The sequence below is a fragment of the Rhinoderma darwinii genome, chromosome 3, assembly GCF_050947455.1.
Source record: "Rhinoderma darwinii isolate aRhiDar2 chromosome 3, aRhiDar2.hap1, whole genome shotgun sequence".
NCBI classification, from domain to species: Eukaryota; Metazoa; Chordata; class Amphibia; order Anura; family Rhinodermatidae; genus Rhinoderma; species Rhinoderma darwinii.
Window position 1 is genome coordinate 202219041 of NC_134689.1, and position 26105 is coordinate 202245145.

Genomic DNA, 26105 nt, shown 5'->3' on the forward strand with positions numbered 1-26105 from the left:
ATCGATATATCTTTTAATTTACCCCAAAATATATATATTTTTTTTGTGGGACACATAGGGTGTTTTTATTATTTAAAATTGAAGCTGATAGTTTTTTCATTTGTAGATCTTAATTAGGAAAAATAGTCAGTCAGTTTTCTTTTCATGTTCTGTTTTAACTGGTTCCCGACCGCTGGCTGTGTTTTTACGGCCAGCGGTCAGGGTCCTTAAAACCTGCACCATAGACTTTTTACAGCTCGGGTTTTAACTTGCTGCCCGAGCGATCGGGCAGCTGAATGTCGGGTCTCCGGCTGTCAGTGACTGCCGGGGACCCTGAGGAGCGGATAGAACTCAATGAACGCTGTGTATAGGAATAGAGACAGCAGCAGCGCCGCTGTCTCTATTCCTCCCAGTCTTCATGTGACTGGTCACATGATCGCTGGGTGCCGTTAGTGACAGACTGCTGCTGGGTCTTACTAGACCCAGCACAGCCCTATTAGTGACAATCGTCACTATGAGAGGGCTGATTTCCCCTGTAATTGGGGCTGCTGTGCAGCTCCAGTTACAGTGGAAAAGATGGTGTAAAAGAAAGAAAAAATATATATAAAGTTCCCCAAAGGTCTTTTCTGACCTTTGAGGGACAGACCATAGTAATAAAAAAATAAAAGTAAAGTGCAAAAAAATATTAATAATAAATACACTTAAAATACCCACCCCCAAAAAAAACGTTCCCCCCCCCCGCCAATCATTGTTGTAACGCTAGCGCTGACCCAATTACCCTAAAATAGACATGTAACATATTAAAATTTACGGTAGACAATGACGATCACAAATAAAAGGTCTATTTTAGGGTAAAACTATGTTATTACCAAAAAAAAATAGCTAAAATGTAAAAAAGCTTATTTTTTTACTATTATTTTCAAACTTTAAGAATAACAATTTTAAAATAGCTAAAAGAATGTGTATAAAAACAATAAAAAAAAGAAACCTGCATTGTCTACGGAAAAAACATCGCAAAAATCATGTTGTTAGCCCAAAAAAGTTATAGCCATTTAACTAACACGTGCTAAAAAGGGCTAAACGGTGTCTGGCCCTGAAGGCTCAAAATAGCCAAGTCCTGAACTGGTTAAGGTAGTTTGTTGAATCAAAAATATTTACCCAAAAAATGAATCCTCTAATTCTCCTGAGCTGCACAATGTATAACTTATGATATCGCTTTTGTTATTTTAGTTTTACATGTATCACTTCCTCTAAGCTTGGGGCTGGGTTCACACGAGCATGTTGCGTCTGTAAAGGACGGAACGTATTTCGGCCTCAAGTCCCGGACCGAACACACTGCAGGGAGCCGGGCTCCTAGCATCATAGTTATGTACGACGCTAGGAGTCCCTGCCTCGCTGCAGGACAACTGTCCCGACAACTGTCCTGTAATCATGTTTTCAGTACGGGACAGTAGTTCCACGGAGAGGCAGGGACTCCTACCGTCGTACATAAGTATGATGCTAGGAGCCCGGCTCCCTGCAGTGTGTTCGGTCCGGGACTTGTGGCCGAAATACGTTCCGTCCTTTACGGACGTAACATGCTCGTGTGAACCCAGCCTAAGATACAGCATGTGCACATGGGTACAGCATTTTTTTTTGTGAAGGTGAAGAGTAGCTAGGGCATGGGTAGAACAGAGAAAGATGAATAGCTGGGGATAACTATTGTATGCTTTGGGTAATATACATTCCCGTAATATGAATGTATTAATGCCTGAGCATTGTGCGCTCATGCAATAGTGTGTTTATAGGATGTCTACCATATGTGCGTTCAGCAAGGTGTGTGGTATTTTTATGGGGACAGGCTTTTTTTATGTTTTACTTTTTTTATTGTTTTATAGTTTTTCCTCATTTTCTTTTGTGTTGTGTATTTATTTTTCACATTTTACTTTAATTAATTCTAAATTATTTTTTTTACAATAGGGGCTCAGGTTAGCAGGGAACATGAGATTATTGTCTTTGTTGTCCCCACATGGAAATTGGTCTATGCAGTTCCATCAAAGGCAGCATGTAAATTAACAGGCTTCTAGTCAGACCGTGTCATTAGCACATTAATTTTTAGTGACAAGGAATTCATTATTTCAGTTTAATGTCACAGTAAAGGATCAGTGTGATAGCCGGTTTCTGTCAATGTATGTGGAGGGGGTAGGAAAGTAAATGTCCAAAATGATGTGCTTATTCATTTTCTAATATCTCTGTAGGGACCGGTGCTCAGTTTTTCTGACACAGAGCTCTAAATCCCTTGCAAAGCAGTATAGTTAAATTATTAAATTCTAGCTTCCTGCATCCACCACAAAAGGAGCTTATGAGCTTACTGTGTACTTTTTATTCATTGAACTTAATAATAACACAGTATGCAGTAAGCTTCCTCTAGTGCTGGCGGCAGGTAGCCAGGATTTTATCATTTGACTCTATGACTATTTAGGGCAGGGGTGGGCAACCTTTTTTGTATGGCGCACTGATAAAATAGAAAAATCAAAGATGAAGTACTCATAGAAGACAAACTGTTACCACGTATGTGACATAAACCAATTAATCAGTTAATTAACGCCTTCGCGCTCAGGTCAGTAATAGTACGTCCTGCTAAGTACAACGTTCGCGCTCAGGTCAGTACTATTACTGACCTGAGTAAACACGGCGCCATTTAATCCCGGCGCGTGCTTGAGCTGTGATAACTGCTGTTTCTGACAGCAGGCTATCACAGCTTAGTGTGCAGGGACCGATCGCGGTGGTCCCCGCCGATTAACCCCTTAGAAGCCGCGTTCAATAGCGATCGCGGCTTCTTAGGGGTTAAGCTGCCATCGCCGGCCTGCTACACGATAGCGGGCCGTGATGGCTACTATGGCAACCAGAATCCTAACAATGGACTCTGGCTACGCCATCGACGGAAGCCTAGTGGGTCCCGACAAAGTCAGGACCCACTATGCTTGCTGTCAGCGAACAGCTGACAGCTCTAATACACTGCACTACGTATCTAGTGCAGTGTATTAGAATAGCGATCAGAGCCTCCTGCTCTCATGTCCCCTAGTGGGACAAAGTAAAAAAAGTGTGAAAAAGTAAAAAAAAGTTGTGTAAAAATAAGAAAATAAAAGATTTAAAAGTAATAAAATTAAAAGTCCCCCTTTTTCCCTTATCAGTTCTTTATTATTAATAAAAATATATAAATAAACAAATAAACTATACATAATTGGTATCGCCGCGTCCGTAACAGCCTGAACTACAAAACGATGTCATTATTTATCCCGCGCGGTAAACGCCGTAAGAGAAAATAATAATAAACCGTACCACAATCACAATTGTTTGGTCACTTCACCTCCCAAAAAATGGAATAAAAAGAGATCAAAAAGTCGCATGTCCCTAAAAATGGTACTGATCGAAACTACAGTTCGTTACGCTAAAAATAAGTCCTTGCACGGCTTTATTGATGGAAAAATAAAACCGTTCTGGCTCTTAGAATAAGGTAACACAAAAAGTGAATGATTGTTTACAAAACGTATTTTGTTGTGCAAACGCCATAAGACATAAAATAAAACTATAAACATCTGGTATCGCCGTAATCGTATCGCCCCGCAGAATAAAGTGAATATGTCATTTATAGCGCACGGTGAACGCTGTAAAAAAAATTTAATAAAAAACAATAGTAAAATTGCTGTTTTTTTAGTCACCACGCCACCTAAAAATAGAATAAAAACTGATCAAAAAGTCGCATGCACCCCAAGAAAACTACAATGGATTCCTCAAGGTCTCTAGTTTCCAAAAAGGGGTCACTTTTGGGGGGTTTCCACTGTTTTAGCACCACAAGACCTCTTCAAACCTGACATGGTGCCTAATAAATTAAATTAAATTAATTAAATGTCACCTCTACTTTGCTCTAAATTCCTGTGAAACACCTAAAGGGTTAATAAACTTTTTAAATGCTGTTGTGAATACTTTGAGGGGTCTAGTTTCTGAAATGGGGTGTTTGATAGGGGTGTCTAATATATGGGCCCCTCAAAGCAACTTCAGAACTGAGCTGGAAACTAAAGAATAAAATAAAAATGAGGCAATACTTCGCTTCTTACATTATACTCATAATGAGCCGTGCCCACCCCGAGATGACCCCAGTTTTGACCGTTTGTATAAACGGAGACCCCTATTAGACCATTTCAGTGCCCGGTTTTCCCAGCATTCACCCCCGAGAAGTGTATTTCTATAGATGAATCCCTGGTACATTTGAAAGGGAGGCTTCAATTCCGCCAGTACCTTCTGGGTAAGAGGGCAAGGTATGGCGTGAAGATGTATTAGCTGTGCGAGAGTGCATCAGGGTATACCTACAAATTTAGGATATATAAAGGGAAGGACACCAGTACTCAGCCCCCAGAATGCCCCCCCTTACTGGGAGTTAATACAAAAATTGTGTGGGATTTGGTGCACCCACTGCTGGACCAGGGTTACCACCTCTACCTGGATAATTTTTATACCAGCGTCCCACTCTTCAACTGCCTCGCTTCCAGAAGTCCTGCGGCATGCGACACAGCTAGAAGAAATCTGAGAGGCCTCCCTAAGACTCTGCAGGGCAAACGCTCAGAAGGGGTGAGAGCAGGGCACAATCTAGCAGCAACATATTGTGTGTCAAGTACAAGACCAGGGAGATGCCACACCAGTACCCATGTACCTGTACGAGGTACCAGTACAGAGACCCCCAAACCAGACTGCATCCTGGACTACAATAGGTACATGGGAGGGGTGGACTTGTCAGATCAAGTCCTGAAGCCTTACAGTACTTCTGGAAGCGGGGCCACAGGCATCGTACCAGGGCAACACTTTTTAGGAGAAGTTCCCCAAACTGGCAAGAAGGGAAAAAGTCAAAAGAGGTGCAGAGTCTGCTATAAGAGGGGGATAAGGAAGGACACAATATATCAATGTGACGCGTGTCCCGAAAAACCAGAGCTCTGTATGAAAGAGTGTTTTAAAATTTATCATCCATCCCTTTATTTTTAATTTACCCCAGTTTTACTCGCTCTGATCCACTTTGCACAGCTTACCCCTACTCATCTTTCCCCTCTGAGCCCTGCTGTGTGCCCAGGCAGCTGATAACAGCCACATGTAGGGTATTGCCGTATCCGGGAGAGCCAACATTACAGTTTATGAGGTGTATATTTCCGGTGGCGCATGCTGGGCACAATATATCGGACACTGAATTGGCATATATGTATAGAAAATTGCAAATTTCACTCTGCACCAACTGCTGCACATTATCTTTTACACAATACCTGTGCGGTCAAAATGCTCACTACACCTCTAGATGAATGCCTTAAGGGGTGTAGATTTTAAAACAGGGTCACTTCTTGGGGGTTTCAACTGTACTGGTACCTTAGGGGCTTCTGCGTACAAGACTTAGCACCAGAAAAGCTCCAGTAGGCCAAATGGTGGTCCTTTCCTTCTGAGTCCTGCCGTGTGCCCAGGCAGCTAATAACAGCCACATGTAGGGTATTGCCGTATCCGGGAGAGCCCACATTACAGTTTATGGGGTGTATGTCTCCGGTGGCACATGCTGGGCACAATATATCGGACACTGACATGGCATATATATATAGAAAATTGCAAATCTCACTCTGCACCATCTGCTGCGCATTATCTTTTACACAATACCTGTGGGGTCAAAATGCTCACTACACCTCTAGATGAATTCCTTAAGGGGTGTCGTTTTTAAAATGGGGTCACTTCTCGGGGGTTTCAACTGTACTGATACCTCAGGGGCTTCTGCACACACGACTTAGCACCAGAAAATTCCCAGTAGGCCACATGGTGGTCCTTTCCTTCTGAGCCCTCCCATGGGCCCAAACGGCAGTTTATCACCACAAATAGGGTATTTCCACACTCAGGACAAATTGGGCAACAAAATGCGGTATTTTATTCCTTGTGAAAATAAGAAATTTTGAGCCCAAACTACCTCTTATTGGAAAAAATTTTTTTTTTTTAATTCACAGCCCAATTCAAATAAATTCTGTGAAAAAACTGTGGGGTCTAAATGGTCACAACACCCATAAATAAATTCTTTGAGGGGTGTAGTTTCCAAAATGGGGTGACTTCTGGTGGGTTTCCATTGCTTTGATACCTTTGGGGCTCTGCAAATGCGACATGGCACCCGAAAACCAATCCAGCAAAATCTGGGCTCCAAAGAACACATAGCGCTCCTTTCCTTCTAATACCTCCCATGGGCCCAAACGGCAGTTTATGGCCACAAATAGGGTATTGCCGCACTCAGGACAAATTTGGCAACAAAATGGGGTATTTTATTCGTTGTGAAAATAAGACATTTTGAGCCAAAACTACATCTTATTGGAAAAAAGTTTTTTTTTTTAAATTCACAGCCCAATTCAAATAAGTTCTGTGAAAAAACTGTGGGGTCTAAATGGTCACAACACCCATAAATAAATTCCTTGAGGGGTTTTGTTTCCAAAATGGGGTCACTTTTGGTGGGTTTCCATTGCTTTGATACCTCTGGGGCTCTGCAAATGCGACATGGCACCCGAAAACCAATCCAGCAAAATCTGGACTCCTAAGAACACATAGCGCTCCTTTCCTTCTGAGCCCTCCCATGGGCCCAAACAGCAGTTTATCACCACAAATGGGGTATTGCCGCACTCAGGACAAATTGGGCAACAAAATGGGGCATTTTGTTCCCTGTGAAAATAAGAAATTCTGATCAAAAATGACATCTTATTGGAAAAATTGTCATTCTTTTAATTTCACAGCCCAATTCAAATACGCGCTGTGAAAAAACTACGGAGTCAAAATGGTAACAATAACCATAAATTAATTCCTTGAGGGGTGCAGTTTCCAAAATGGGGTCAGTTTTGGGGGATTCCTACTGTTTTGGCACCTCAACACCTCTCCAAACCTGGCATGCTGCCTAAAATATATACCAATAAAAAAGCACCACCAAAATGCACTAGGTGCTTCTTTGCTTCTGGGGCTTGTGTTTTAGTCCACGAGCGCAGTAGAGCCACATGTGGGACATTTCTAAAAACTGCAGAATCTGGACAATACATATTTAGTTGTGTTTCTCTGGTAAAACCTTCTTTGTTACAGAAAAAAAATAGAATAAAATTGAAATTCAGAAAGAAAAACGAAATTTGCAAATTTCACCTCCACTTTGCTTTAATTCCTGTGAAATGCCTGAAGGGTTAAAAAACTTTCTAAATGCTGTTTTGAATACTTTGAGGGGTCTAGTTTTTAAAATGGGGTGCTTTATGGCGGTTTCTAATACATAGGCCCCTCAAAGCCACTTCAGAACTGAACAGGTACCTTAAAAAAAAGGCTTTTGAAATTTTCTTAAAAATATGAGAAATTGCTGTTTATGTTCTAAGCCTTGTAACGTCCAAGAAAAATAAAATAATGTTCAAAAAACGATGCCAATCTAAAGTAGACATATGGGAAATGTGAACTAGTAACTATTTTGGGTGGTATAACCGTCTGTTTTTCAAGCAGATGCATTTAAATTCTGAAAAATGCTATTTTTTCAAAATTTTCTCTAAATTTTGCAATTTTTCTCAAATAAAGACTGAATATATCGACCAAATTTTACCACGAACATGAAGCCCAATGTGTCACGAGAAAACAATCTCAGAATCGCTTGGATAGGTTTAAGCATTCCGACGTTATTACCACATAAAGTGAAATATGTCAGATTTGAAAAATGGGCTCTGAGCCTTAAGGCCCAAACTAGGCTGCGTCCTTAAGGGGTTAAACTTACGTTTCAGTGTAATACTTGTCCCTGACTTTCTTTGCAAAGATGATCCATCTGTGGTGCTTTCGAGGCTACTGAACGCCAACTGGGGGGCGCACATAGGAGAGACCGTGGCTACTGAACACAAACTGGTCGGTTGCACATAGGAGAGACCCTAGCTACTGAACACCAGCTAAGGGGAACTGCATAAAGGAGAGACCGCAGCTACTAAATACCAGCTTGGGGGCACTACACACACAGGAGAGAGAGAGCAACAACTGAACACCAGCTTGGGGGGGGGGCGGTGTAAATAGGACTGCTACTGAACATCAGCTTGGGGGTTGCACATAGGAGAGCCCATGGCTACTAAGCACCAACTTGGGGGTGCACGTAGGAGAGAGAGCTGACAACTTTTGCTGACTTTTTTTTTACAGAGTGGCTCCTGAACTCCATCCTTGCTGTGCTGATCACCAGGAGAGAGATGCGCTTCATTATGCGCTTGGTGATGCTGATCACCAGGAGAGAGAGCAGTGTTGCCTTGTGTGCTTGCCAAGTATTCAGCAGCGACAAACATAATGAAGCACTTGCTCTCTATCTCCCTGGGATCAGCGCCACCAAGTACATAATGAATCTCCACTCTCTCTCCATGTTTTCATCACCGCCGAGCACACAATGGAGCTAGACAACTGGAGGGGGAAGTGTGCCAGGAAACCATGCCCCACGTGACAGCTGTGGCACTGGTACCACAAGTTGCTAACCCCTGATTTAGGTAATTTGGAGGTCTGTGTCAGAAGAAAAAACCCACAGAGCTCTGACCACTATGAACATAAACTAATAAATAATCAGCAAAGTGTGCACAAAATCTCTTGTTCATTGCTTTGTAAATAGTTGATTTGGAATAATTTCCTTCTGTCGTTTATCCTTGATGCTTAACCACCAAATGCACTTCCTAGCATTTCCTGTAGTTCGTTATATCCTGTGCATGCTATACATGCTTGATCAGATGCTCACATCTACCTCCTCCCAGTCGTGACCTAAAGTGCCTCCTGCCAGTTTCAGATTACCCACCATTAAATCCCTGGTCTCCTAGGACCAAAAACTACTGGCAGCATTTAAAAAAGAGGCACTTTTATATGCTACAATGTATTGGTAAATGTTACCTAAATCTAGGTGAAATTAGTTATTTAAAATCTGGACATTATTTTAATTCCATCTCAGCCCTCTTTCAGTCTGCCAGAACCTTTACTATTGTTGGGGTACTGTCATTCCTTTAACCTGTAAGCGGGTGATGTTGCCCCTTTAAATTGAATTGTCTGCCCAGTGCAGCCTCCATATTTGTTGCTACCTGCGTTCTGTGTTCCCCCCTGTGTGAAGTGATGTTTACACCTATGTGTTATCTGTTGCATGCCTGCCATGTTATGTACAGCCACTAGGGGTCACTGCAGTATGAGTGAGATAGAGCTGCCTGGCAGGAAACAGGAAGGAGGTACTGTGGGGGAAAAAGGAGGTTACCCTGTGAGTAGCTGGAGTTGCCTAGGAGGAATTAGAAAGTGGCATCCACGTTGGAGTATGCCCCAGGAGAGATAAGTGGGGAGATGTCTGTTGCTTGTACTCCTGCATTATTGAGAAGAGACCTATCAATGGGTGAATTAATGTAAAGCAACTGAAATTATGTTGAACGGTCCTTAAAGAGACGGTACCCGATTCAAAGACTTGGACTTCGAACTGTGTGAGCGTGTCACTCCGTGGCCTGGTACCGTTCTCTGAGTGTTTTGTGAACAGTACACGATGTGCATGTTGCACGTACGCAGCTGAGGGAGTCGGGATCCGTGACGGTAGAGGTGTAGCAGCCGCTGTGACCCACGGAGGCGCAGAGCATTTCTCCAAAGTGACTGGTGCACACTAGGCGTAGCAGGGCAGGCTGTGGGTAGAGGGTAGCCCCTCAGCGACCCGTAGTGGCACGGTGGGAACAGGCGGCGGAGCCTGCAGTCACTTTGGCGCAGCCCGACTTGGTTATAACTCCTGCAAAGTGGGGAGCCCAATCCCATTTTAGGACCGCTCGTATTGTTTGCTACTTGTTTAAATAAAACCCATTTAAACTGCTGCCCTCTGTGATTATTGAAGAACCACCCCTTACAAACAGCTAATTGGCGATGTAACACGACAGGGGACCAATCACAGCTTAGGGACGTGAAAAACTAGACTGTAACAACAGTTACAGAGTCTGATCTCCTCATTGTGACAGTGAATATGAGGAGATCGGACATGGAATAGTGTTACAGCCCAGTAAAAAAAATTATAATCATTTAACCATTTTAGAGAGAGATAGATAGAGAGAGATCGATAGAGAGAGAGAGAGAGATAAAGAGTGATATACAGAGATAGACAGAGTGATATAGTGAGATAAAGAGAGAGCCATTTTAGGTATAGAAGAGGCTGGACGCAGCTGCAGGCTTGAGGGAAGCCGACATGACCGTCCTGGTAGGGAAAGGGTTAATGTTAAGAGGTGAGGGAAAGGTGAAGAAGCTGAAGGAGGGACGGGGAGGAGCTAGGGGGGACGGGGGGGCCGTTGCTGCGCTTCCCGCTGTTTCTCGGCATTGAGCCGGAAGCAGCGGGAGGAGTAGTACACAAGAAGCAAAGCTCCCCGTTGCCCGGCTTTTTAGTATGGCAGAGGCCCTGATTTTAGAGCGGCTGCGTGCCGCTGCTGTGCACCACGGTCCCGGATGGCTGGAGGAGACCGTGGCTGCATTAACGCGGATCCCGGACGCCGTTTCGCCACGTCGGGCACGGCGTTCGGGGTCTGTTGTAAGGGACAGGCTCCCCTCCCCCGGCCCCCCTACGAGCATGGCTATGGCGGCGGGGGGGGAGTCGGCAACAACCGCTCCTGCGCTGGGCAGGCAGAGAGCGGTAGCAGGGGTGACGGCGATGCAGGCTGTGTCGACCCGTCCCTCTCGGCGGTCCCGACCTCCAGAGCGCCTGAGTCCGGAGGTAGTCCCGCGGACACGGCGTCGCAGAGGGAGCCCGATCCCGGACGCTGCAGGCCAGGCAGCTGGGAGGACCGCCCCTTCCCAGGCCCGGCGTCCTGGCAGGAATCCCAGGCCGCGACGGGGTCCGGCGGTAAGCAGGGAGTCGCAGGCCGGGCTCCCTGTCACCCCTCCCCCATCAGATGGAAGATGTCAAGAGCAAGGTACGGCCGCCCCGCATGGTGATGTTCCGGCCAGGGGGCAGGCTTCGTCAGGATCGTCTAGACGGACGTCTAGATCTGCAGCGACGTCGAGGCAACAGGTCCGGTCGGAAGTCTGGGTCCCGGCGGTCGGGCGGCAGGTTGCCGGCCCATCGGTCAGCGCGTCCTCATCCCCTTTCCGAAGAGGTCGTTGGGAGGGACAGTCGTCGGCGAGAGAAGAACTGGAGGAAGGTGAACTGGACGTCTATCGTCGAGGTCAGGATGGTCCGGCTGACGGGAACACAGCGCCTGTGCAGCCCGGTGAGTGTATAACTCCTTTATTGTCTTATCCAGCGATTTTTATGTCGGGTGGCGGCGGGGGGGCTGCTAGCATAGCATCGGGGGCCGGTAGTGGCGCGGGCGGACGCGACGGAGCGGGTTTGGCAGATTTAGTGGGTTGCTTACGGGAGCTGGTGGGGCGCCTGGATAGGGCCGCGGCGCCGGTAGTAACGGAAGTGTCCCCTGCGGTAGTTTGGGAAGGCCCCAGGGAAGTGGGATCGTTGCAGGCGCGTCCTGTGGTGGCGGTTAGAGAGGCGGTCGCGGTGTCGGTGCAGACTGAGGCACAGAAGGACGGCGATCGAGTGCGCATGGACGATCGTGCTCGGGGGGAGGTGTATGTTTGTTTTGAGGGTCCGTTGGGGGCGCATTTAAAGCAGGAGGTGCGTGATCGGATCTGGAAAGATGAATATGTTGAAATTTTTTCTCTCTTGCCGCTGGCTAAATTCAATTTGGATAAGAGCAAGCGGGATGAGAGTAAAAAGGACGAGGAGGAACGGCGGCGGTATAGGCTTATCCCGCAGACGTTCGTTAATTGGTCGCAGGCGTTCGCCATATTGGCTAGTGTGATAGGGGAAAAGGCGCCGGAAAATTGTTCGGCGTTATTTTGTTATTTTGATGCTATTGGGGAGGCTCATAGGGCGTATGGGGGTCAGGCGTGGCTGCGATATGATGAGCAATTCCGTCAGCGGAAGGCGGTTCGGCCGGCGATTCGGTGGGACCAGAAGGATATTGCTCTCTGGTTACGGGTTACGGTTCCGGTTAGGCAGCCCTTTCCCGGGAGCGGTGGCCAGGGAGGCCAGACTAGTCAGAGTGGACCAAGCGGCGGGGGAAAGGCGGGGTTTTGCTGGCAATTCAATGAAGGCCAGTGTAAGTTCGGGGCCACGTGCAAGTTCAAGCACGTGTGCTCCGAGTGTAATGGTGCATCACACGGGGCGGCAAAATGTCTGCGTAAAAAGAGGTCCGGGAACCAGCACGGGGCTGGTCAAGGGGGTGTCGCCGGTGAGGGTGGAAAGGATGGCCCCTTATCTAAATGAGTATCCGGATAGGGCGGCGGCTAAGTTGCTTTATGAAGGGTTTAGTGTTGGTTTTGTTATTCCTCCGCCTCCTTATGAGGTTCCGGTTACGCGGAGAAATTTAAAATCGGCTTACGTGCATGCGGAAGTCGTGTCGGAAAAGTTGTTAAAAGAAGTTTCGTTGGGGCGCATGTCGGGGCCATTTGTGGAGTCGCCGGTGAAAGATTTAGTTGTGTCCCCTTTGGGTATTGTCCCTAAACGCGAGCCCGGAAAGTTTCGTTTGATTCAACATTTATCGTATCCCAAAGGTTCGTCGGTAAACGACGGGATTGATCACGAGTTGTGTTCCGTAGTTTATACCTCATTCGATAAGGCGGTGGGGTTAGTGCGGGCTGCGGGTCCGGGGGCGCTGCTAGCAAAAACCGACATCGAGGCGGCGTTCAGGTTGTTGCCGGTGCATCCAGAAAGCCAACGGCTGTTGGGCTGTTTTTGGAATGGGGCCTTTTACGTGGATCGGTGCCTTCCGATGGGGTGTTCTCTTTCTTGTGCATACTTCGAGGCGTTTAGTAGCTTCGTGGAGTGGGTAACGAGGGGAGTATCCGGGGTCGATTCGTTGATCCATTACTTAGATGATTTTTTGTGCGTTGGCCCGGGGGGTTCGCCGGTTTGCGGTAACTTGCTTCATGCCCTGCAGAAGGTGGCGAGGGATTTTGGGATCCCTTTGGCGCCGGAAAAAACGGAGGGCCCGGTAGCGACGATTTGTTTCTTGGGAATCGAAATTGACTCGGTGGCAATGGAGTGTCGGCTCCCGGCGGATAAGCTGGGTGCTTTGAGGCTGGAGGTGCGACGGGCTTGTAGAAGGAAGAAAATGTCGTTGAGGGAGCTTCAGTCGCTGCTGGGGAAGTTGAATTTCGCCTGCCGGATTATGCCGATGGGGAGGGTGTTTGGTAGAAGGTTGGCGGCGGCAACGGCGGGAGTGCGGGCGCCGCATCATTTTGTGAGGCTCAAGGAGGAGCACCGAGCTGATCTTCAGGTTTGGGATGACTTCTTGGGCCAGTACAATGGTCGCTCGCTATGGATGGCCCCAGCGCAGGATACGAGTGATCTGAATATTTTCACGGATGCGGCTGGGGCGGGTGGCTTTGGAGCTTACGGGGGAGGTCCGTGGTGCGCAGGTCAATGGCCGGCTAGCTGGGTGTCCAGTGGATTGACGCGGAATCTGGCCCTGCTCGAGCTGTTTCCCATCGTGGTGGCGGCTACCATTTGGGGGGACAGGCTCAGGGATAAGAAGGTCCGTTTTTACTGCGACAACATGGGTGTGGTGCTTGCCATTAATAACATCACGGCGTCCTCTCCTCCGGTAGTTCAATTGTTGCGACATTTAGTGTTGGTGTGTTTGTCGCTGAACGCGTGGGTGGTGGCGGTGCATGTCCCGGGTGTACGGAATTGTGTTGCTGATGCTCTTTCTCGCTCGCAGTGGGACCGGTTTCGGCAATTGGCTCCGGGAGCGGAACGTATTGGTTTGGCGTGTCCGGATCATCTATGGGATCTGGTATCGGTCCCGTAGAGCAGCTGTTACAAAGGTCTTTGGCGGGCACGACGTGGAGGGCTTATGCTGCTTGTTGGAGGCAGTGGGAGGAGTGGGTAAGAGAGTTGGGTGATGTCAATACGGATAGAGACAGGTTGGTGGCACTTTTGTATTGGTTAGGGGATGCCTGGGAGGCGGGGTTTTCAGTAGCGAAGGTGAACCGGTTTATATCCGCGGTGGCGTTTGGGCTTAAGTTGCGGGGCTTGCGGGATGTATCGAAGGAATTTCTGGTATCGCAGGCTTTGAAGGGGTTGCGCAGAGGTAGGGTGGAGGCGGATAGTAGAAGGCCGGTGTCGTTTGCTTTGCTGGGCTTGTTGGGTGGTTCATTGGCATCGGTATGTCGTTCTTCAGATGAAATGGATTTGTTTCGGTTGGCTTTCTCGTTGGCGTTCTTCGGAGCATTTAGAATAGGTGAGTTGGTGTCGCCAAGTACTAAACAGGCAGGGGGGCTGAGATCTGGGGAGGTGAGCCTTTTTGCAGATCGGTTGGAGGTATGGTTGCGTAGATCAAAAACTGACCAATTAGGGAAGGGAAAACTGATAGTTTTGTTCGCTCTCCCGGGGTCGGTCATGTGCCCAGTAGAGTGCATGCGTGGTTTTACAAAAAACAGGGGGTCTCCAGATTTGCCTTTGTTATGTCATGTGGACGGGTCGTTCTTGTCCAGGTTTCAGTTTGGAGCTGTTTTTAAAAAATGTTTGACGGCGGTTGGGGTTGCGGCAGGCTCATATTCATCTCATTCCTTCCGGATTGGCGCAGCAACGGAAGCAGGGCGCTGGGGGTTGGATGATGAGGGGGTGAGGCGTATTGGTCGTTGGGAGTCTAAAAGGTTTAAGTCCTATGTCCGCCCCCATATGTTGTAATTTTGTTGTTTATGCTTGCAAATGTATATGGTGGTGCCTAACTGTGTTTTCCGTTTCAGATTCGCCTCCTTGTCTGGTGTGGTTGATGGGTCATTCGTACGTGCACTGGGGGGCTTTGAGGGCGGACGTCCGCCCGGATGGTCGCCAGTTGCGCATTCCGCGACAGGATGCGGTTGTGCATTGGCTGGGGTTTAGAGGTATGTCGTGGAACAGGGTGTTGGCGGAATTCCAGACATATGTGCGGCTTGATAGGGTTCCGGAGGTTTTAGTGTTGCACGTGGGTGGGAATGACTTAGGAGTCCGCCCTTTTCGTGAGTTGGTGCGGGATATCAAACATGATTTGTTGTGTTTGTGGGTATCTTATCCCAAGTTGGTGGTAGTGTGGTCGGACATAGTCCCAAGGAAGCATTGGCGGTTAGCTAGATCGGTGGAGAGAGTCAATAAGGCTCGGATAAAAGTTAACCGGGCGGTGTCCCGTTTTGTGGCAAAGAACGGGGGCATTTGCGTGAGGCATAGGGATTTGGAGTCAGGATTGGGGAATTTCTGGAGGAGTGACGGGGTTCATCTGACCGAGGTTGGCATTGATATTTGGAGCTTGGCTATAGCAGAAGGCATAGAAAGGGCGGTGGTGGTGTGGAGGAACTCACAGGCTTAAGGTGGTCAAGGCCTGTTTCGCGGTGGCGGGGGGAGTCCTTGAGGCCAGTCAGTACAAAATGGTGGGGGGGTCGCATCGGGGGTATGCGTCCCCCAAAAAAGGTACATGGTTGAAGACTTCATCGGGTGTTATCCCTTTGAAGTGGTCTTCTGGTAGAAGGTATGTCACTTGAAGGCTTCATCGGGTGTTATCCCTTTGAAGTGGACTTCTAGTGGTCGGTATATCACTTGAGGGCTTCAACGGGTGTTATCCCCTTGAAGTGGACTTCTAGTGGGTGGAGCCATCTGCAGAGGTGAACGGTGCTTCCGAGCTGGTTTACGGCTGGAGGTAATTAGTGGTTTGCAGATGGCTAATTCGGTGTGTTCTTGAAAGGAACATCTGAAGGGGCTTCAAGGACTTCCTCTGCTCGGGTTAATGTTAACGTTTAATGGTTATTTATGATTCTGACCCATGTTGGGTCATGTGAATTATTAGGAGGAATTCTCTGGTGGATTCCTAACTAGTTATCCGAATGTTTCGGATTTAAATTGTTTTTATAAAACTGTGAAATTAATAAACGGCTGCTGTGGCCATTTCACATCCAACCTCGGTGTCATGTGTCGTTACTAAATGGGGGTGGGGGATAGTATGGTTTAAGGTTAACACACGACTCTACCTAGGCAGGTCAAGAAGAGGCTGGACGCAGCTGCAGGCTTGAGGGAAGCCGACATGACCGTCCTGGTAGGGAAAGGGTTAATGTTAAGAGGTGAGGGAAAGGTGAAGAAGCTGAAGGAGGGACGGGGAGGAGCTAGGGGGGACGGGGGGGCCGTTGCTGCGCTTCCCGCTGTTTCTCGGCATTGAGCCGGAAGCAGCGGGAGGAGTAGTACACAAGAAGCAAAGCTCCCACCCTCCCACCCTTGTTTTGTTACTCCTTAGGTCTTCTGTACGTCCGTATATGAGCGTTGTGTTTTATTTTGTGTGTTTATTTAACATGTTTTTCTTTTTTCCGGAGTAGGTTCTGTTGTCATGGCAGCTGGCGGGGGGAGTCCTTGAGGCCAGTCAGTACAAAATGGTGGGGGGGTCGCATCGGGGGTATGCGTCCCCCAAAAAAGGTACATGGTTGAAGACTTCATCGGGTGTTATCCCTTTGAAGTGGTCTTCTGGTAGAAGGTATGTCACTTGAAGGCTTCATCGGGTGTTATCCCTTTGAAGTGGACTTCTAGTGGTCGGTATATCACTTGAGGGCTTCAACGGGTGTTATCCCCTTGAAGTGGACTTCTAGTGGGTGGAGCCATCTGCAGAGGTGAACGGTGCTTCCGAGCTGGTTTACGGCTGGAGGTAATTAGTGGTTTGCAGATGGCTAATTCGGTGTGTTCTTGAAAGGAACATCTGAAGGGGCTTCAAGGACTTCCTCTGCTCGGGTTAATGTTAACGTTTAATGGTTATTTATGATTCTGACCCATGTTGGGTCATGTGAATTATTAGGAGGAATTCTCTGGTGGATTCCTAACTAGTTATCCGAATGTTTCGGATTTAAATTGTTTTTATAAAACTGTGAAATTAATAAACGGCTGCTGTGGCCATTTCACATCCAACCTCGGTGTCATGTGTCGTTACTAAATGGGGGTGGGGGATAGTATGGTTTAAGGTTAACACACGACTCTACCTAGGCAGGTCAAGTGAATTTAGGGATAGAATGCAGGATTAGATTATTATGTTAGTTAGGTATAATTGTATAGATAGATAGCGGTTAGCAATAGTTAGCTAGCCACAGTTAGGGACAATTTATAAAAAAATATATAAAAATATTATTTTTTTATTAAAATTATATAGTTTACTGTTACAGTACAGTTTACTGTGACATATTTATTTTACTATATATATATATATATATATATATATATATATATATATATATATATATATATATATATAAAATGAGAAAAAGAATAAAGCAACACAGCAACAGCAGTGGGTGCAGGCCTCTCCTAGGTTGAGGCTAGAAACCCTTGTTAATGAAAATCCCCCAAAAAATGAAGAGGCAGCACTCCAAGGAAATTGGTGAAAAAGAGTGGTGTGTTTATTCACCCCAGGCAGGCAACGTTTCGATCCGTCTCTATGGGATCTTTGTCGAGCAATGACCAACAATCTTAACAGGGTATATATAACCCAGTGTGGTAATACAATCAGTGATTCAACCTGAGTTAATAAGTAGGAACAGGTGATCCATTAGTGGTTACTGTGGTTACTACATAACAACCTAAGTGAGCGTGAGGCATCTGCGCAGAGAGCCCTCTGTTATAACAGTGTGTATAGCGGTACAGTGTATACAGTGTTTAGTAAACATTGGTGAAGTGGCAGATTTACAATAAAATGTACAGTACAGGAAAGACGATACTCACCGTTGGACGACATTCAATGAAGAGAAACTCACTCCATCAGCGTCCCCGGCTCACGTATGCGCATGCGCGCACGTGATGCATAAGGGAAGGAGACGGGCGATGACAGTACGAACGTACTGCGCATGCGCACCGCTAATATGATGTTTTCAGTGCGGCAGGGTAAAAGAGGAAAGAAAAGAAGAAAGAGTACCAAGAACGGCAGATAACAGGACCAGGTAAGTAATCGGAACTAGTGCGTAACCAATTTTCAAGACAATGCTACTAACCGCTGCGGAAAGCTGGATACTTAGGCAGATTTGCCATTCAGGAGTCTGGGAAAGCTGGGTGACATTCCCCTTTAAAACGAAGACACTTATGTCCTATGAAAATAGCAAAAGGGGGGAAACCCTAGGAAGGCCTAATACTTATTAAAAACCAGGACCCAATTGCACAGAACACAACCCGTCACAGGGTCCCCACGTGATGGGGTCCACTCCTAGGGGTACAAAGGAAAAAGGGGTAACTCATTAGTTTACACACAAGTGAGTATCCCAACTTCCAGTGTCTGTATAGGGTGGTAGTGTAAATATTGTGGAGGCACTTCCAATTCAAGAATGCAAAAACACAGAGACATCAAGTGTAATAAGTATGCTTTAACCCCTTGCGTACCTTCGCCGTAATAGTACGTCGCTGGCCGCTTATTCCAGCGTACCTTCGCCGTACTATTACGGAGCAGGAATAAACTGTCACTATGTGAAATCACATAGTGACATAACAGCGGCGGCAGCTGTCATTGACAGCTAACCGTCTCTGTTACCGGCCTGGGGACCAATTAGCAGTCCCCAATGCCGGCGATTGCTGTGATTGGTCAGTCTCTGAAGACTGACCAATCACAGCCGTCTGTGACGTCGTCTGCAGGAGAAAGCTCCTGTCACTTTCTCTGATCTCCTCATTTCTGTGAGATACATGAGGAGATCAGAGAAAGCGGTGTAAAAAAAAACAACACAATTTTTATTAACCCCTTCCCGAAAATGGGCGTATAGTAACGCCCTGAGGATGAAGCGGGCACAGGAGCTGTGCTCGCTCCATCTTCATCGGATGTCGGCTGTAATATACAGCCGACATCCCACTGCAACTACAGCGATCACTGTCCTCTCCGATCGCTGTAGTATAACCCCTTAAATGCCGCTGTCAATAGCGACAGCGGCATTTAAGTGATTGATACAGAGGGAGGGGGCTCCCTCTGCACCCCATTGCCCCCCCCCTGTGAAAAATCGCGGGGTTCTGATGGTTGCAATGGCAACCAGGAAGCCTAGCAACGGCTTCCTGGTTGCCAGGTAGGGGAGCCTATTAGGTCCTGCCCAAGGCAGGACGTAATAGGCTCAACTGTCAGTTGTAAAGTGACAGTTACAATACACTGCACTACATCAGTACATACAGAAGTAGTGCAGTGTATTGTGCAGGGATCAGAAGATCAGATCTTCCAGTCCCCTAGTATGTGTAAAATAAAAAAAGTGAAAAAAAAGTACAAAAAAAGTTTTAGATAAATAAATAAAAGTTTTACATAATAAAAACAATAATCGCCTTGTTTCCCTGATCAAGCCCTTTATAATTAGAAAAAAAATGAAAAAAAAGACAAAAACTAGACATAATAGGTATCGCCGCATTCGTATTGGCCTGACCTAAAAAAATATCATATTATTTATCCCGCACGGTGAACACCGTAAAAAAAATACCATAAAAAAACAATGGCAGAATTTCCTTTTTTGGTCACGTTGTTTCCAAAAAAATGGAATAAAAAGTGATCAAAAAGTCGCGCGTAGCCAAACATGGTACCAATAAAAACGACAGTGTGTCACGCAAAAAACAAGCCCTCACACAGCTCCGTCGACAAAAAAATAAAAAAGTTATGGCTCTCAGGACATGGTGACACTAAAACATTTTATTTAGAAAAAAGTGTTGTTTTTTTTGTAAAAGTAGTAAAACATATAAAAACTATATAAATTTGGTATTGCCACAATCGTATCAAACCGCAGAATAAAGTAAACATGTTTTTATACTGCACAGAGAACGCCGGTAAAAAATTATAAAAAAAATAGTGAAAGAATTTCTGTTTTTTGGTCTCCTCATCTCAGAAAAAATGGAATAAAAACTGATCAAATTATTGCATGTACCCCAAAATGATACTAATAAAAACGACAGCTCGTTCCATGAAAATCAAGCACTCACACAGCTCGTCAACGGAAAAATAAAAAGTTCTGACTCTTGGAACGCAATAATGTAAAACGACGGCCCAGACTAATTTATATGTGCAGCAGCTCTTCACCTAAAACCCCACGTCATCATTTGCAGCCCCCACTGGTAGACACTGTAAATGCAGCGAAAACGATGACATTTTGGGGTCTGTGCTACATATGGGGCTAGTGAAGAAGTCAAACATTAGGCAATACTGGAGTGCGGATGTTTTGTACAACACCACAGACACCCTTTAGAAGTGCGACTCCTGCACCCAATAATCCGGCCTGTGCATGAAGGATTGGTTCAAAGCGTACGTCACTATCCAGGGATAATTAATATTATTATTCATTCTCCCCATTATTACATCATCCTATTATGACCTATTGCACTCCGCCCAGCTTACATATACCGTGATGTACTCCACATAGCTTACATATACCCTGATGTACTCCGCACAGTTTACATATACCCTGATACACTCCGCCCAGCAAACATATACCCTGATGAACTCCGCCCAGCTTACATATACCCTGATGTACTCCGCCCAGCTTACATATACCCTGATGTACTCCGCCCAGCTTACATATGCCCTGATGTACTCCGCCCAGCTTACATATGCCCTGATGTACTCCGCCCAGCTTACATATACCCTGATGTACTCTGCATAGCTTACATAGAGCTTACATATACCCTGATGTACTCCGCCCAGCTTACATATACCCTGATGTACTCCGCACATATTACATATACCCTGATACACTCCGCCCAGCTTACATATGCCCCCACATTATAAACTGAAACACCAGTAAAACACTAAACAAAACTACTACCAAGCAAAATCTGCGCTCCAAAAGCCAAATGGCGCTCCTTCTGGGCCTGGCAGTGTGCCCAAACAGCAGTTTATGACCACATATGGGGCATTACCGTACTCTGGAGAACCGCTTAACAATTTATGGGGCGTATGTCTCCAGTGGTACAAGCTGGGCCCAACGCATTGGGCACTGAAATAGCATATATGTGGAAAATGTCAATTTTCAATCTGCAACATCCACTGTGCACTAATTTCTGCAAAACCTTTGGGGGTCAAAATGCTCACTACACTTCTAGATGAATTCCTTGAGGGGTGTAGTTTCCTAAATGGGGTCACTTCTCGGGAGTTTTCACTGTACTCGTACCTCAGCGCAATGCAACATGGCGTCGAAAACAAATTTTGTAAAATCTCCACTCCAAAAACGAAATTGCACTTTTTCCGTTTAGACCCTTGCCGTATGTACAAATAGCCGTTTACAACCACATATGGGGTATTTCCGTAATCAGGAGAAATTGTTTAACACATTTTGGGGTGTCTTTTCTCCTGTATTCCTTGCAGAAATGAAAAATTCTGAGCTAAAGCTGCAGGTTATTGGAAAAAAAAAATGTTTTCACTTTCACGGATCAATTCTAATAAAATCTATAAAACACCTGAGGGCTCAAAATGCTCACTACACCTCTAATTTAATTCTTTCAGGGGTATAGTCTCCAAATTGGGATCACATCTGGGGAATTTCTACTGTACTGGTACTTCAGGGACTCTGCAAATGCGACATGGCCCCCAGAAACCAATTCAGCAAAATCTGAGCTGCAAAATCCAAATGGTGCTCCGTCCCTTCTGAGCCCTGCCGTGGGTCCAAACAGCAGTTTATTACCACATATGGGGTATTACCGTAATCAGGAGAAATTGCTTTACAAATGTTTAGGTGCTTTTTCTCCTTTATTCCTTATAAAAATTAGAAAATTCTGTGTTTTTTCCCAAAAAAAGTCTCTTTTCATCTTCACAGACTAATTCCAATAAATTCAGCAAAAAAACTGTGGGGTCAAAATGCTAACTATACCACTAGAAAGATTCCTTGAGGGGTATAGTTTCCAAAATGGGGTCACTTTTGGGGGGATTCCACTGTTTAGGTCCCTCCAGGGCGTTGCAAACGTGACACGGCACTGAAAACCATTCCAGTAAAATCAGAGCTCCAAAATCCAAATGGGGGTCCTTCCCTTCTGAGCCCTGCTGTGGGTCCAAACAGCAGTTTATTACCACATATGGGGTATTTCCGTAATCGCGAGAAATTGCTTTACAAATGTTGGGGTGCTTTCTCTCCTTTATTTCTTGTAAAAATTAGAAATTTTTACGTTTTTCCAGAAAAAAAGTAGATTTTCATTTTCACAGACTAACTCCAGAAAATATAGCAAAATACCTGTGGGGTCAAAATGCTAACTATACCCCTAGATAAATTCCCTGAGGGGTGTAGTTTAAAAAATGGGGGTCACTTTTGGGGGTTTCCACTGTTTTGGCACCACAAGACCTCTTCAAACCTGACAAGGTGCCTAAAATATATTCTGAAAAAAGGAGGCCCCAAAATCCAAGAGGTGCTCCTTTGCTTCTGAGGCCTGTGTTTCAGTCCATTAGCGCACTAGGGCCACATGTGGGATATTTCTAAAAACTGCAGAATCTGGGCAATAAATATTGAATTGCGTTTCTCAGGTAAAACCTTCTGTGGTACAGAAGAAAATGTATTACATATGAATTTTGTAAAAAAAAATGAAATTTGAAAATTTCAGCTCTACTTTCCTTCAATTCCTGTAAAACGCCTAAAGGGTTGAAAGGGTAGTATATTTCAGTGAAATATATAAATAAAACTGGATATTTTTTGGAGAGCGCTACTTGATATGAAGAAAAGGCAGATGAGTAATCATGAGTTGATTTATTATGCAACGCGTTTCAACGCAGGACATGCGTCTTCGTCAGGCAAAGAAATCGGTATAACAGGGCAGCACAGTGTACAGTTTAAATATACAAAGGAAGATGGGGAGGGGTTAAAAAAACCGCCAAAAAACACATAGTAATTAAGAAAGTAAATAAGACCAGGTGTGTCTGACAGCATTAGGTACATATTCACATTTAAAAAACATTGAATGCGTTTAAAAAAGTACATACATAGGGGTATATATGGATCAACAGCAGTGACAGCAGAAATGGAGAAACATGAAAAACAGTCCCAACAAAGTGGAACAGAGTATTTAAGGAACAGATGATGAACGGATGTAGAAGACAAAACGAGGAGGGTAGTAGACCAGATGACATTTCAGAGCCTGAGGGGATTAGTACAATTAAGAGGCTTACCGCAGTTCAGAAGAGGCAATAAAAGGATGAACAAACAAATGAGAACACGATCGGCGAAGAACACCGAAGTGCAGAGAGATAAGGCAGCAGTAAACAAATGCCGGCATAAACGTTGTCAAGACGACCACAGTAGCTACGGTGGCCGCAAAGGGGAAAAAAAGGTTAAAAGGCAAAGGGACAGCAAAGACAGAGGATGTATCGCTACATGGAGAGGGGTAAGATAAAAAGGGATTATTACATTGTGATCATATTTTTTGGGGAATACAGAGGAAACAATGGTAAAGGGTAGCAGAATAGTTACAATAATAAGATTATCAATCCGATAAAAGGAAAAATGGAGAGATAAGTCCATTCAGAGAAAGTGAACATGAAGGAAATATGAAATAAAGCATATATATAATAATAAATATATATCAATAAATACATATGAAAAATAAATATAGAAAGATCATATAAGACTTGACATCTTGATATATTAATATAAAAATAGATACATAAATGTAATACATAACTTGGTCAAAAGTAGCACAAATATAATACGGATAGGCTAATAGCAATCAGTCCAATGCAGATTCTGAAATATCATTAAGACCGCAAGGCTGCAGACACGACAACTTAAAAATCCAATAATTCTCCCTTTGTTTAAGTCTATTGTACCTATCGTTGTCACTAACCGGAATAACTTCAATGGGGGTGACACAAATATTACTAAAGTCCCTATTATGAACAGTTAAGAAGTGTCGTGAAACACTATGTTTTAAAAAAACGGTTTTCACATTGAATCTATGCTTGTTGATTCTGCACCGCAGTTGTTGGGTTGTTCTCCCCACGTATTGCAGGTTGCAGGAGCATTTCAAGAGATAAATGACGTAACTATTACTGCAGTTGATAAACGTTTTGATAGGAAAAGATTCGTTTGTGACGGCTGAAGTAAAGGACGTGTAGCCATGGGTGATGTTACTACAGCACAAGCATCTCTGGTGGCCACATCTATAGGAACCAACAACAGGTGGAAAGGGGTTAGACTTTTTTACAGATATTTGTTTCAGTCTGCTTGGTGCTATAATATTGCGTATAGTCCCCGATCTTCTATAGGTTATTTTAGGTTTATCTGGTAAAATTTCTTTGAGATAAGGGTCACTTTTGAGTATGTGCCAATGTTTATTTAAGATTTTAGTACATGCATTACTGCCACAATTAAACGAGGTGATGAAGTTAGGATTAAAATTACTAGCAGAGGCAGATGCCGTTTTATTATCATTTGATGAAATACACAAATCTTGTGTCAGTAAACTGGCCTTGGACATGGCACCTTGGATGAGACTAACGGGATAATGCTTATCTTTAAAACGTTTTTTTAGGATATTACACTCTGATTTGAATTGCCCATTATCTGAGCAATTCTTCCTAATACGTCTGAATTGTCCAAACAGTATATTTTTTAGCCATGAGGGATGGTGTGCACTTTTAAAATCAAGGTAACTGTTCACGTCCACGGATTTAAAATGCGTTCGTGTATTAAAAATACCGTTGTTATCCTTATTGATGGTAAGATCCAGAAAGTCAATTGAGGTGGTGGAAAAATTGTGTGTGAAGGTAAGACCAAAATCATTCTGATTTAAAAGGTTAATAAAAGCAGTAGCATTAGTAACATCACCCTTCCAAATAAAAAATAAATCATCTATGTAACGACGGTAAAAGATAATATTGTCACTAAAAGGATGGGAGTCACCAAAAATGTGGGCGTCCTCAAACTGTCCCATGTAGAGGTTGGCATAAGATGGTGCAAATCGAGACCCCATTGCACAACCTCTAATTTGCCTGTAGATTTGGGAATTGAATGAAAAAATGTTGTGTTGTAAAATGAAATCTATACAGTCTAAAAGAAAAAAAGATTGGGAACGAGGTATGTGTATGTCAGATGTTAAAACGGTTTCTATAGACAGCAGGCCCTTGTCATGTGGAATATTTGTATAAAGTGCTGATACATCAGCTGTTAAAAAATTGTAATCTATAGAGAGATGTGTTTTGTTCAAAATTGTTAGATCCCTAATTAATTGTGTTGAGTCTTTGAGGTAAGAGTGGAGTTTCAAAACTTTGGGCTGGAGGTGTAAGTCAATAAAATGAGATAAGTTACTTGTGAGAGAGCCTATACCAGATATGATAGGACGACCAGGAGGATTGATGTGGGATTTGTGGATTTTGGGAAGGTGATAGAGGAAAGGTAAATTTGGATGAGATATATTTAAAAAATTATATTCTTTTTTGGATAGAAGACACTCATCATGACCACGTTCAATAAGACGTTTGTATTCAGTAATATAGGAGGAGAGAGGATTGCTAGACATTATTTCATAGAAGGAGTCATCAGACAATAATCTTATGGCCTCATTAATATAGTCGATCCGGTCTTGTATGACTATGCCACCTCCTTTGTCTGCTGACCGGATAATTATGGATTCATTTTGGGACAGGGTTTTAAGTGCCCCTCTCTCTAGTTTGGTAAGATTATCTTTACAGATGGTCAAGTGGTCAAGTAATTTGAATTCAGTATTCATTAAGTTGGAAAAAGTTTCCAACGCAGACCCACGATGGTAAAGGGGGTAAAAGCTGGACTTAGGTCTTACATCAACACAAACATGTGGAGTAGGATGTGCTGTAGTCAGAGAGATGTTATTGGTGGCCGACGGTACTGGTGCCATGGCAAAATGCCTGGCTAAAGTCAGTTTCCTTACATACCTATTGAGGTCCATGAATAAATCAAAGCCTTTTGGGGTTGTAGTTGGGCAAAAAGATAGGCCTTTAGAGAGAAGATTTGTTTCGTTAGTGTTGAGTGAATACTTGGACAGGTTGAAAATTTTTACGGTATTGATTTGGTTTGCTTTGTTAACTGTTGAGTTTTCTGTCTGATTTTTTGTGGTGGTTCTAGTTCTTTTCTTTTTACCTCCTCTGCATCCCCTGTATTTATGTCTATTTTTCTTTTCAGGGACAGTTTCTGTATTTTTGGAA